Genomic DNA, 9,854 nt, shown 5'->3' on the forward strand with positions numbered 1-9,854 from the left:
AGGGAAGCGAGGGCCGCAGAGGGGGAAGGCCCGCCGCCCCCGCGCCGGGAGGGTGGCGCGTTGTATTTGGGTTTGTTGCTTCTTTTTTTTTTAAGTTAATGGGTCATAATTAGTGTGAACAAAGAGAAAAGTTCAGAGGTAAAAAAAGCCGAAACAAAACAACAACAAACCTCTAAAGAAAAAGGTTAGGTAGCTTTGAGAACCTACAGTCCTGACTGACTGCAAACGCAGCGCCAGCCTGGTGCTTTGTGAGGGGGGCCAGCTTGGAGCTCCTGCACTCGTTTGTCCGTGTAAAGTCAGGAACTGGCTCTGCGCTGTCCCGGGCACAGCGCGGCTGCCGCAGCATCTGTGCCTGCTGCCCAGCGCTGTAAACATTGGCATCGAGCGGAGGCACACGGCAGCAGCGGCTGCGGATTCAGCTCTCCCCTCTCTCTGGTACTGGAGGGTTCATGCTTGCTGACGAAAAGTGGCCTGGAAAAAAGGAGTTCTCCTGTCCTTCAAAAAGTTTACTTCCTAGAAAGGAGTTTGGTTTAGTTTTTTGTTTGGTTTTGGCCTTTTTAATACCAAACCCTTCATTTTGCTCCTTCCAAGAGTTGTGGCCACCCTTGACTTAACATCAAACTATACCTACAGATGACCTTGTCATTGCAACAGCACAGTGACAAATACTACCCTCATTTTATAGATCGAGGTGATGCACAAAACCTTAATGATTCACGGACTGTGAGTTACTGGTAAAGTAGACCGACCTCGACACAAGGGTTTTAAATTCAGAACCACAGTTTGTCATCTTTGTGAGCATCTCTGCTGTTCTTGTGACTGCCTCCACCTTACACCTTTCTATCAGCTCCCTTTTGCTTTTTGCCATCTCACAGAGCTGTGGAATGATTGGGAGGGATCTTAGGATGTCACCTGGTCCAATCCCCTACTTAACCAGGACCACCTGGAGCAGATTACCCAGGACTGTGTCCTGATGGCTTTTGAATATCTCCAACTCCAAGGCCTCTGGGTAACCTGTGCCTGTGATGTCCTCTCTTTTGTAAGGTTTTTTCCCTTTCTTCACCTTAATCCATACCCAAACCTCTTTCTTAACCACTGTGTCATTGTGACAGGCAGATTATGAAGCTGGTACTCTAGGCCCATCTGCAGAGCAGCAGCAATAAAACAGCCTGAAAAAAACTTACTGTCTGCTTTTCTGTCCTCTTTTTCCTACCTCAGCTATGAACAAATCTTTAAGAAATGTGCAAACAGCTCTGCTTTGTATAGTCCAAGTCTCATATAGCTTTGATGTGGAATTTAAAAACACAGACACAGCTGGATATTGGACATGCACTTAATTTTTTAAGCAGTCGGAATTTGGACTAGCTGGTTGGATCACAGGTTACAAAAAGTAGCTTTCTCACAGAATAGAAACCAGTCACAAACCTTATTCAGGGGACCAGCACTTAGTACACAAGGTTCTGTCCAGTATTCAATGTCCAGACAAGGAGCAGACAGTTCTCTCAGTGATACAGATGCCCCAAGCTTTGCACACAGCCATGAAATGTTTCATTCCAGAACAGTATAGAGGAAAACAAGAAGCCACATTTTTAGTGTACCTACACATAGTCGCCAATTCTCAAAGAAATGGCAATGGGGGTTAAAACTGCAAAATGTAACAGCAGTTCCCAATGAAACATTATAAAGGAGACACTCCTTCTGACATTCAAAATAGAAGTAATTAGGCTCCAAAACCAAATTAGAAAAGTAGCAATTTATTAGGACTGCACAAACAGGCTGCAGGGAGGCTTAGGCTCTCCCTGTTTATTACTTTTAATTCTTCTTTGCCACACACATCTCACAGCTTCCCTACCTATTGCTTAAGTAAGATCTAATCCCTGAATAGCAAGGTAGCAAACCTGAATATAATAATTAGCATTTATTAAGCATCCGGTGTCTTCAAAGGATTTAAGCATTAATTAATCCTCGTAATCACCTCAGGATGTAGTTAAGCATAATATGGTGAGTGGTTTGCACACACAGAGGCAGTCAGAACACCTTGCTGCATCCCAAGGCTGTCCACATGTGCCCAGAGGGGCACCATAGGGTAGCATGAAGCATTACCAGGGCTCTTCTTGTCCAAGAACAAAGAGCCAACCTAATCAGAAATGCTAATCCCAAACAGTAACATTTTGTGCTCAAATCTGTTCCTCCTTTCTTCACTGTATCTAAAAGCAGAAAATACAGGAATGTACCAAATTACAGTTCTATTGCAGGCAAATAACAAAAATATTAAAACTAATCAATGTAGTAAAACTGTATCAATATAAGAGATGAACATGGCACAGGTTAGAGAATCCCCTTCTGTTTTTTTTTGTACCCCGGAGTAATTGAGTATCACATGACCTAAGAGTAAATAGTTTTGACACACTTAAAATAATAAAAGGGGAAATTTAGCCACCTACACTTCCAGCAAGGGGGGAAAGGGAAGCTTTTACCCAAAGCTGCAGTATCTGCCATGTGGCAGGTGGCCTCACACATTAGCACAGCTGCCAGCATTAACAGCAGCACCAACACGTGCAAGCCAAAACAGATGGGGCAAACAGGTTCCTTTCCGCCTCAGATTAAAGTGCTCACATGTGGCCCACATGAGGTAATAAGGCAACACCAAAGGCAGGCAGAAACCATTAAAACACAGTTGCAGAGGGATAGAATTGCACAGAAGAGGAAAATGTCAAGCAGGGGCTCTCAGTACTTTTTTTTCAAAATTCATCCTGCCCAGAGTGTCACTTGAATGTTGAGTAAGAGAGGGAGGGGGTGCTGTGCCTATTCCACATCCACTTAATTTTTCTACTGCAATTCTGATTATAATGGTTATGCAGAAGGGAAACCTCCCCCTTCTCCTTGCTGATTTAGAGTGAGCAGATGGTGAAATTTTAATTGTGCTTTTTGTATTTCCTCCTTTTTATGGGTTCTTAAAATCTTGAGTCAAATCTTTTGTTTTGTTTGGATACCAAAAAGGAAAGCAAATTTCCATCATGCTGGTTTAGGAGGAGCCCTCCTTTCACACCCTTCTTTTAAAACTTTCCTGGTACATTAAAGTAATAACCAGGGGAGAAATGTCGTCTTAAAACCTCCAAATGAAATGTTTTGCCTGCAAGCACATTTCACACAACTATTAAATGAAAACAACATCCTCAAACTGTTTCCATTGCTGGACCACAACAATAAGAAGTGCTCTTGTGTTCTGAGATGTAACTCTGCTATGCAAAAGCAAAGTCAGCTTTCCATTTCATACATGTTAATGCATTTATCTACCAAAATATTTTATAGAGCTGTGCTACTTTTTCTTGTTAATAAGCCCTCCCATTTTCCAGGCTCTTACAGAACATATCTGCAGGTAGATGTGGCAGAAATAGCAACAGTATCTTAAAAATGAACAGGTCCTTAGCTATCTTTTTCCTTTCCAGTCTATCATCTATTATGGCAAGATTTTAAATAGGTGCCATGAGACCATGAACTAATAAATACATATAAAGGAGTCATGGTGTGTAATATTTCCTAGCCATTTTTCACAATGTTAGTTGTCCAGATGTTGAAGCAAATACAGATGACTTTCAAATCTCTAATCTATACTTTAAAATGAAGGTGACCAACACCTTCACAGAATGGAAGAGTTGGGTGTTGGCTATGTTATTACACAGATGAAGGATGTTAGCAAGGATTTCTAGGATTATTTTTTATCTAGCCATGACCTCCTGCTGTAAAGTATGTGCTGTGCAGCTTCCAGCAATCCTCATCCTTTAACTGTAAACACACAGTTCCTCCATTTGATTTACTGAAAATGGTTTAAAAGTCAGCCACGTGGTCAGCTGTTCTTGTTCAAATGCCTTCATGTCTGGAGAAGACAGCTGGAAATGACTCATGGGGTTAAACAGCAGCTTCTGAGACCCATAACTGTGTTCTTTATTATTTTGGGTAAGATTCATACACTGTGCCACTTATGATCAAAATTCACCCTAGGAATTAAAATCTTTAAATCATCTTTCTGGAAAGCTTCTCTTGTTTGTTTTCCACTCTATTTGTTTTTCACTTGTAAATTTGTGACATCTACACCTACCCAGTAGCAAAAGTGCTAAAAGGGGAAACTAACTGTGAAGTACAAAATAAGAAACTACCAACCCACCTACAGAATCTTTTTTAAAGCAGACTTTTGCTGCACCTGGGCATGGAACAAAAAGCACTCAGAAGCCTCATACTCTGCTGGGATGTATGTATCTAATTCCAAAAGATTTGACAACTTTCAGCTGATTAGCAGAGCTTGTCTGGGAGGCTCCCAAGATGTTTCTGACAGCACCTCATATCAATCAAACTTGTGTGAATTGAAAATAAAGATTAAGCTCACTTGTCCTCTTACCAAGTTAATGCCTGCAAACCACCCTACCCTAACTAGAGCTCAGGAAAGTCTGCACTTCATGTAATGAGGGCTCTGTAAAACCATCCTGCCCTGAGTCTGCTCACCTGCTAAGACATTCTGTCTATTCACCATCAGCCTTCCACAAAAAATTATGGTTAAATTAAGGGCTTCAGCTTGAAGCTGATTTCATCCAAATTCTAACATATATTTTAGATAGTGCAAAAAGCAGAACAAATAATTCAATATTCATAAGAATGCAAGAGCTTTCAAAAGAGGTGTCTTATATGCAAATAAAACAAATCCATGAAATACATTACCAGCTACTTATACATTGTAATTAAATTAACACTTTTCCACCTAGAATGTCTTTTGAATATCAGATGTGTGGTTAAAAATGAATATACACCTTTCTAATACATCTTTTATACACCTTTTCACCTACAAATATACACACTTTCAAATATAAAATCAAATTACTATTCTAATGGGCTTACCGTATTTCCATGCATGTACATAAAAGTACATTTTTAAATTTGCAGCTTACTAGGCAGTTTCAAATTGTTGTACAAGCCTACGTACAGTAAATTTAGGCCTCTGGACAGCAGACTTGCCTTTCATAACTGCCTTTCAAAGATTTCCTAAAACAAGTCTGGACCCCAAGGCTACCTAGAACCATTGACTGCAGACACACCAATGCTGCCCCTTGTCTTTCCTGCTGGATTTCACAACACTGAATATTTTTTAACCCAATGTTCTGGACTCTTTATAAAATATTTTTTTAAATATGCAAAAATTAGAATGTGTATATATAAAGTAACCCCTTACCACATTCATATTGAGCATGTGTGTAAGCACATTCCAAAAGGAATAATCATCTTTAGTGTCTGGAGTGCAAAATATTCTGTATATAAAAATGACTCTAAATCCACCAGTCTCTAACAAGGAGAATTCTTATGGATTGAGCCAAACAGGATCATAAAAGCTTTTGGCTGCTAATGTTGCAGAATCCCATCTGGTTACATGGAACAACTTATTTTCCTCTTCATTTAAGCTCCCAATAAGAAATTAAAAAAAAAAAAAAAGAAAAAGAGAGAGAGAGAGAAAACAAAGAAGAGATCTATTCTTATGTATGCAAATTATATCCATAAGTTATTCCAAACAGGGAGAAAATACTTCAATCTTATTACAGAACAAACAGAAAAACAGAGTCTAATTCTTGGCACACAAGTTCCACATAACAGTAAACAGTCTGTGTAACACACAGAAAAATGGTAAGAAAGAAATCTCAAAGGCCAAGTTTTAAAGAATTCAAGTTATCATTGATCAGACTGCCTGGTTAGCTGGGTAAGTAACAGCATAACTGACCCCCCACACTCTCATTTGTTTTGTGGATTTTTTTTTTTTTTTCTTTTTAAGCCAAACACAACAAAACCTTTAATAGAGGAAAGAAGATTTCTTTTAATACCCCAGAACAAAAATTGTGAGTAATCCATGTTTCCTCACTCAAGCATTCATTGAGTCAAGGCAGAAAAGCTTTTTCAGCAAAGTAAATGCCATCACAAGGAAACGTCTGGCTAATGGGGCTATGAGCCTGCAACAGTCTTTTTATATAAAGTTGTTCTTTAGAAATATTTTCTGTATTTAATGCACAACTCCAGTCCAATAAAATATGACTAAGAAGACTAAAGGGGTTTCTCTACAATGGAATATGGTATTTAGAGAATGCACTTAGCATAGTTCATAAACAGTAGAGGTACTCTGTTTTCCAATTTTCAGGGTGTGCTGAACTGCTACTGAAAATAAAGGCTCTCATTATCTCTGTGGTAAATCAATTCTTTGGATAAAGCTGTCAATTTTTCTTTATATTAGGAACTGATTGAAGTATTCCTATTTAGTCTGATGCCAGTGTCAGATCACCTGTCATTCCCTTCACAACTCAGGTATTGCTACAGCCTTTAAGAAATCACACAGATGGTTTGTATTCTGCATAAATTAGGACTTACTTAAATGCATTACCTGACATGATGACAGAACACGCACCTCAAGGAAAGCATGAGACTTATCACCCACAAAAGAGGAGGTCTTAATGCTTTTTTAAATAATTGCATGACAGAGTAGACAGAGAAATAAGTAGTACTTTAACATTTATGGAATGTGTGAAAAGGAAATTTGGTACTTAAAAATATTCCTACAACCTGAATGACTTGATTTTGCCTATATGTCTTTTAATTTCCAGGAACTGTAAAGCTACAACACAGCTTTATTATATTATTTGTACCTATAATAATAGTGGTAAATCAGCATTGAAGTGGCTGTTCTACAATTGTTTTTCTAACATAATAGTGATTGATCTTATTTTATAATGGTACCAATGAAAGAAATATTAAGACTCAAAACTTAACTGCAAAATACAGCAATACTTTCTGAGCACTAGATTGGATTAGTTTGTAGATCAATTTAGCCTGCTTTGAAACTGCTGCCAAAAATTTTTAGAGCATTAACTTGCTCTTGATTTAAAGCTCAGCAGAGGACTTAGAAAACAATTATGCATGGGTTCTAGGCATCTCAAAACAGAGTAACACTTCTCTGTTGAAAACTAGCTAAGGATGTAAAAGACCACCTCAAAAAAAAGATTGCCAAATTCTTTTCCTAGTAACACCTTTAAATCTGTGTGATCATAAGTACAGACGATGGCAAGAACAGCAGTGATGCCTGACAGCCAACTCTTTTATTATTGACATAAAGATTTTAATATTTATTATTATTTACTCATGAATGCCTGTTTTTTCAGAAGTGACATTATGCCATTTCCTTCGAGTTGGAAGCGTTAGCCCTTAATCCCTGCTTATATATATTATATTATATATATATATAATATATAATATATATATTATATATATAATCCAATGGTTATATCCAATGGTATTTGTGGAATAAGCTTTCCAAGTTTATTCCAAGTGAAGCACACTATAAACTTGTATTTTTCCTAAATATTTCCCTGGCATTATTCCTGGGGAACCTTGGCTTGTAGAGACCTCTTGCCAAGTTCTGCTGTTCTTCCACATGGTTTCAACCCCATGGTTTAAAAACTTTGGGATTGTTTCCCTCTTTGGTTTGTACAGGCATGCCTCCACTCATGCATTAATTCAGGTCAGGAGGGTATTTTAAAGATAATCCTCACTAGCAGTGCTTTTGTTTACACGGCAGAGTTGGCTGGGAGGTCACAAACTGATTCTTTCTGGATGAAACTGCATCTCAAAACCAAGAGTGCACAGCCTGCTCCAAGGACTGAGAAGCCCTTGGAAAGGCTCAGGCTGAGGGAAACTGAGGCCACACAGATTAGGACATCAGGATCTCTGTACCAGCTCTCTTGGCTCTGTAAAAGCAGTTTGATGGGGCTGCTCTCGTTAGTCTGTATCACCAAGCATCCACTTCAATCATTTATCATGGTCACCTCACTGAGCCTCATGAGGCTTAAGTTCTTTAATATTCACTAGCATGATTCCAGCCCAAAGAAATTTCCTCCACACATCCCAATTTCCTTGATTTTTTAAATCTTTCCTTACTGTCTTTTCTTCCCTTTATTGAGAACTATTAGGCAACTCTTCAGCAAACAAAATTTGGTTCAGTAACTATTTTGCTAGGCCTTCAATCTACTTACTGATCTTCAAAGACAACGTTGTTTGCCAAAAGACTGCCTAGCATGAAGTTGCTAAATTTACACCTCCTTTACTACACAAGTTACTCTGTTCTTCAAAGGTGCTCCCTGAATCCCAGAGAAATTACAAACACCCCCTTTTGAGCTGGTGCCTGAGTAATATGATTGTAATACAATTAAGTTCATCTCCTGGGAAACAGTTTGGAGAACACAAGATGATTTAATGGTAGACAGACATTAAGAGCCTAGCTTTCATTTCAAGGATTTATTTTGAAAAACAGTAGTGGGAGGGGGTTTCATGCTGTCATTAGAAGAGTGGGAAAAGCAAACACGGCTGATTTGCATGGTGAGATCCTGACATGCACTGAAGGAGAACAGTACATTATCACGTACATGCTGTACTTGTGAGAGCAAGAATTTCATATGGCCAGGAAAATTCAACCAATTAAGTGGTAAATCCAACTGGCTGAACAGTGGCAAATTAATTACAAAGTGCTGGTTCACACAAACACAGATGCTTCCCTGATGTAACTTACTGTGACAGGAGCTACAGAGCCTTGAACTAAAGGATGGTTACAAAATATTACTAAAAACACTTGGAATTTGTTACAAGAGAGCATTTAAAGCTCTGAACTCTGATTAGCTATTACACACAGTATTAGTTTTGCATAGTAACAGTGCATTTTTAAATTTAAGCAGTGAAAAATATAAAAGGATCAGGGCATATAAAATTAACCTTTGAAAGCAAAGTTTCCTGACCCTTCTGAAAGAGAAGAGTTGGAGACTTTCTTGGTAGTACTGTTTTTTGCCTTTTTAGTGCTGTTTTCTGTGACCTTCTCTCATTATCTATTTTGTTAATCAAAAAAATCCACCCAAAACCAAAACAACAGGGAAGGGAGCTGCAAAGTTTCACTAGCAGAATACTCAGCTAAATTTAAAAGAAGTAGACTAAAAAGTTGAGGATCAAGATTTGTAAGGATTTCTGTAAAACAGGAATGAGGCAGGCCAGAAAGAACAAAATAAATGGATGACAGGAATTAATCATAAAAAGAGTTTTCCAACCAAGTAAAACTTAAGGAAAACAAACAAAAATTCCCCCCAGCCCCACCCCATTTGAGATTAAACACCATTTCTTGGCTTAATACATATTTGCTTTTAAGGACAAGCATTTTGAATCAGCATTACTTTTACTTCTTATTACCAACAAAATGATATTTCCTACTTAAAGCTCCTAAGAGGTAAGCTGCTTTCCAAAACAGTTGCACAGCTGTTTTACAGAAGCTCTGAAGTGCAACGTTACCATTCCACGTATTACCACATCAGAATTCCTGTCTGCAGACAACTAAGCTGAGCTGTTATGTCTGGTCTTTTATAGCAGCTTATCTTTCGTATTAGTAAATAAAACACCCCAAGGAAATTACAGTTAGAGGGCTGAGATTAAAAGGAGGCTCCATTACATTTACATCCTCACACTTAGAGCTGCACTTGCTTCATGTGAAATTGCCCAGGAGTGTTGAGGCCACGCAGGCTCTCAGCACAGCTGCAAGCAGTAGTTAAACACAAGGTTCCCATGGACTGGTGCTCTCAGTACTAGAGAGGCATAGCTAGGAAAATCAGGATTTACACATTTACCTGATAGCCCCCTCCTCAGTAAAGAGACCTAGAAGGCAACACTTTGTATGTGAAAACAACTGCACCATGTTTCAGCTGAAAATGCTAGTCTTAAGCCTGACCAGGCACATTTAAAGGAAATTAATAAATATGTAGTGGGCAGCATTCATGGAAGCAACAGCACAAAAC

The sequence above is a fragment of the Agelaius tricolor genome, unplaced genomic scaffold, assembly GCF_023055355.1.
Source record: "Agelaius tricolor isolate 1412-34295 unplaced genomic scaffold, bAgeTri1.0.p SCAF_9, whole genome shotgun sequence".
Classification (NCBI taxonomy): Eukaryota; Metazoa; Chordata; class Aves; order Passeriformes; family Icteridae; genus Agelaius; species Agelaius tricolor.